The sequence below is a fragment of the Macrobrachium nipponense genome, chromosome 13 (genome assembly GCF_015104395.2).
Source record: "Macrobrachium nipponense isolate FS-2020 chromosome 13, ASM1510439v2, whole genome shotgun sequence".
NCBI classification, from domain to species: Eukaryota; Metazoa; Arthropoda; class Malacostraca; order Decapoda; family Palaemonidae; genus Macrobrachium; species Macrobrachium nipponense.
Genome location: NC_087206.1, coordinates 70,125,098 through 70,130,097, shown reverse-complemented (window position 1 = coordinate 70,130,097; position 5,000 = coordinate 70,125,098). Strand labels below are relative to the sequence as shown.

Here is a 5,000-nt window from a genome sequence, read left to right as displayed (position 1 = left end):
ATATCTAACCTTTTGTTATTATTATAAAAGTTCTTGGGTAATATTAGGAAAATCATAAGCGTATAATCATTATTTTTAGGATATCCTTTATTAAGGAGTGTTTTAACATCATATCTTTAGTTCTCAAAAAGGATTTTTATATATTATAAATATTTGATGGAAGGGACAGACGTCCTTTGACATAAAACAGTAAGATATTTTAGTCAGTGGATCAACTTTCAACTTAAAATTTTTTGTCCCCTTATCTTTTTTATTTCATTTTTGCTAAATTTTATGAAAGAAAATCTCTCGTTGTATTTGCCACCTGAAAATAATAAACGCGTATTGATCTATTACCAGACACTGGCTCAGCCTGATTGCGTCTGACATCTAGCGGTCAAATGCAACACTTCGAGCCTTGTTTTATTTTGTCTTTTATTGGTTTTCTTCATTTCTCTTCATCGAATTTTTGTGCTGTTGATAGATTCATTGTATGACAAAGGAACTGTGATTGAAATTCATTGTATGGTAAAGGAACTGCCATTAAAATTTCATTTTTTGGTAAAGCTGTCATTGAAATTCATTGTATAGGGAAGGAACTGTCTTTGAAATTCATTGTATGGTAAAGGAAATGTCATTTCAATTCATTTTTATGGTAAAGGAACTGCCATTCAATTCATTGTATGATCAAGGAACTATCATTGAAATTCATTGTATGGTAAAGGAACTGTCGTTGAAATTAATTGGATGGTGAAGGAACTATCATTCCGTCGATACAAATCGATGAATGAGTCCCAACTAAAATTTAACATAAATAGGATATCAGTCAAAATATCCCTAGGATCTTAGTTACCTCGAGGTCATTTTTTGGAATGAATATATATATATATATATATATATATATATTATAATATATATGTATTTATACTATATATTATACTATATATATATATATATAATATATATATATATATATATATATATATATCTCTTTTTTTTACTTCGTTTTCATTGGCTTGTAGTGATTCTCATCTAAACTTTTTCTTTTTTCTTTCACAGTAGTACCGCTATAAAATGGTATGTTGCAAATCTTTTAAATGTTTTTCCTTTGAGTAAAAACAACTGCGCACTATGTTACCAAAATTCTATGCATATCGCTCTGGTCATGAGAAACTTATTTTTTTTTTACTTACGTATTGTTATTATTAGTATTGCTGTTATGACTGCCCTGATGTCGAAATGACCCATTCTTTTGTGTCTTGATGACTCCAGTCGAACCCACGCATACATATCTAAGCGCTTGCATGTCACCACGAATTTATCATTCGCTGGTTCTAAACGATTGGTTCGTTAACAGTGTTTGCTATTCTTTTGATATATATGTTATTTAACTGTCAGGTTTTTTTATGGCTTTCATAACTAGCAAATGACAAAATTGGCCTTTTGCAGTATACAGTGGTAATGGCATGTTTTGACCGATCGCTCGTGACATCTAGCAATGATTATACGAACCTTTATGAGTGTTTACCTTCCACTATTTACTCTCCTTGCATCCATTACTACCGCTATTAATGAATATTCTTTCTATAGAAAGCTCTCTCTCTCTCTCTCTCTCTCTCTCTCTCTCTCTCTCTCTCTCTCTCTCTCAATAGTGCGTGCATCAGCAAAATCTAATAATAAATACATTATTAGGGAAAAACTCTATCACGAGAGTATATAATACAAAGTGTAAAAAGTCCGTGTATAATTTTGAAGACTTTACAGAAAGCTTTCGAACCCTTCCCTGGGTTCATCATCTTCAGTCAAAAAAAAAAGGTGAACCCAGGGAAGGGTTCGAAAGCTTTCTGTAAAGTCTTCAAAATTATACACGGACTTTTTACACTTTGTACTATTGTGGACCTTTAGAACAGAAAATAAATGCATTAGAAAATTTTTAAAAGCTGGAAAAATGGGAGGGAGAATATTGCTTCACTAACTGTTGGTGAAAACATTCATGTTATAATCCCCATGTATTAAATCCACTATTGAGCATTATTACGCAGAAAAAATATTGAAGGATTTATATGTTGCTATACCTTAACACGCCTATCTCTTTAAGTATCTGTAAGGACTCGCTATCTAACATTTTCATTTTATTGTCAGTGTTATACAAGCACAATTTTATTTAGCAAATATTATATATATATATATATATATATATATATATATATATATATATCTATATATATATATATATATATATATATATATATATATGATAAATCATCGTTCTTTGTTTTCGTTGTGTAAATAATGGACTAATTTAAAAACATAAAATCTTTATTGTTTGTTCATCAATGCTGTGTGTTGTTCACTTACTACTTTTATTTTGTTGTCCATTAAATATTACTGGAGTGTATATATATATATATATATATATATATATATATATATACATATATATATATATATATATATATATATATATATATATTATATATATATACATCTCTCTCTCTCTCTCTCTCTCTCTCTCTCTCTCTCTCTCTCTCTCTCTCTCTCTCTCTCATATATATATATATATATATATATATATATATATATATATATATATATATATAATATATATATATATATATATATATATATATATATATATATATATATATATATATATATATATATATATATATATATACATTAAGTGCAGGTAATGAAAATTATTTAATTACATTTTGTTACGTAAGTGATATGCTGAAATGTCTGCTTATTTGACATTTCAGCTCTCCTTTGTATCAGTTCGTACTCATGAAAAACTAATATTTCATTATAATTGTGTCATAATATCGTTAACAACAAATATTTCATCTTTTTTTTATTTATATTACTTACTACTTGAATTCATCATAGGACTACCTGACAAAAGTCTACGCTACAGGTTGCAAACGAAGTTTATATAATCTTGTTTAAGAATAATTTCAATCTTTAATTTTCGCTTTAATGAAAATGAAATCCGTCATTATTAAAAAAATTTCTTTTGTCTTAATTATCTAAGCCTCGTACTTTTCTCTAAAAGAAAACTGTTGAGATGACTTTTGTCCGTCCACACTCTTTCTCTGTCCGCCCTCAGATCTCAAAAACTACTGAGGCTAGAGGGCTGCAAAATGGCATGTTGATCACCCACCTTCCAGTTATCAAGCATATAAAATTGCAGCCCTCTAGCCTCCGTACTTTTGATTTTATTTATGGTTAAAGTTAGCCTCGATTGTGCGTCTACCAGCACAGTCCACCACCAGGCAGTTGGTGAACTGAGAGTTTCATGCAAAATCATACGCTGTACAGAAACCTCCCTCGCTTTTTTTTTTTTTTTTTTTTTTTACTTCACTTCAACCCCTTTTTTTCGCAAAACAGTATTACGCAACAGAGAGAGAGAGAGAGAGAGAGAGAGAGAGAGAGAGAGAGAGAGAGAGAGAGAGAGAGAGAGAGAGAGAGAGAGAGAGAGAGAATCTATTATTTGAAATTCCACTATCTCTTTGTGCTTCATCACTAAACATTTCTCAATTAAAATTCGCTAAAATGTTGTTTCAGAAGGACTTACATAATCGAGCCTTTGGAATACCTAAAGAGCTGAAGCTTTGCTTTTCTTAAAGTTACTGAAGCATCCTTCCGTGGTGGTTAGAATAACATAATTACCGGTGCGTTTAGCTGTCCTCATGGAATAAACTTGTACAGGAATTGCCAGGAGACATAATTCATTAAGAATTCCAGGAATCGAAAGGATTATATTTATGAGAAATCAATGCATAAACTTAGTCCACGACAACACTGAAAAGAAACCTTCGTGAAAAGAAGACATGAAACAAAAGAACGAAAGAAACGGAGATGCGTTTGTCTGCTTTTTCTGATCTTTCTGGTGATTGTGAATAGGACTGCCACGCATAGAAAACGAGGAGCATAGAAAACGTCCCCCTTCTCAGTGCCAGAAAAGGCGGCTTGTTCTTTGCATCATTACTCTCCCATGATCTTTGTGGCGCAAAAGATCTATGAACTTAATGAGGCCATGAGAGGCTGACGTTCGCTATTTGAGGACCCCAGGGGAACAAGTCAATGGAGTAGGGACTCACCACGCATTACCCCCAGCATTCGTTCCCAGCTCAGCAAAGGTAAGGCAGTCACTTGTTGTATTTTCTGTGCTTTCTTGATTTTATTATGAGAGCTTATCATTGCTACTGTCTCTGTTATCAATACATTCATATAACACGTCACACTTTTATTAATACATTCATATAACACGTCATAATTTTACTAATACATTCAAATAACACGTCACAATTTTAGTAATACATTCATATAACAGGTCGCAATTTTATTAATACATTCATATAACACGTCACAATTTTATTAATACATTCATATAACACGTCACAATTTTATTAATACATTCTTATAAAGTGCCACAATTTTATTAATACATTCATATAACACGTCACAATTTTAGTAATACATTCATATAACAGAATTTTGGCTACTGATAGCAATATATGAAAGAGTTTAGGGTGTTACTCTTTATTTATGGCGTAATTATCTGTTTTTGTGCAAATAGAATATATGTAAAGGATTATGATCGTAAGAAGTTTGTATTTGATAATTCAGTGCAAGTGTCCTTCAACCCCCCCTACCCCCGTATCTCTCTCTCTCTCTCTCTCTCTCTCTCTCTCTCTCTCTCTCTTTATTTACTTAATTACAGCAGGATATTCGTAATTAGTTTGACAATCTTGCCTTTCCTCGATGTCTCCTCGGATGGACTAATAAGCCTTTGAGACATCGTAATCCTTATAACTCCATGTAACTCTTACAAACACAGAACGAGATCGAAACAAAATTAAATTCACAGAAAAATATGACGCCGAAACTTCACGACAACCAACGCTCTTTCATCCAATCAATCAATAATTCAGTTCCGAATTGGACATAGCTTGCAGGGAAGTCTGTAAAATAAGATGATAAAGAAAAGATAGAATAAAAGATACATGGTGACCTAA

General features: G+C 31.5%; 1 protein-coding gene across 2 annotated transcripts in view; it reads left to right on the top strand.

Annotated features, from left to right (window-relative positions):
* Nucleotides 1–5,000, top strand: part of LOC135225858 (uncharacterized) — a 37,728-nt gene that overhangs the window by 6,510 nt on the left and 26,218 nt on the right. For both annotated transcript variants that reach the window (XM_064265405.1, XM_064265404.1), the window contains exon 2: nucleotides 3,547–4,121. The gene's annotated coding sequence lies outside the window, so the exon portion shown is untranslated. The remainder of the gene's footprint in view (nucleotides 1–3,546; nucleotides 4,122–5,000) is intronic.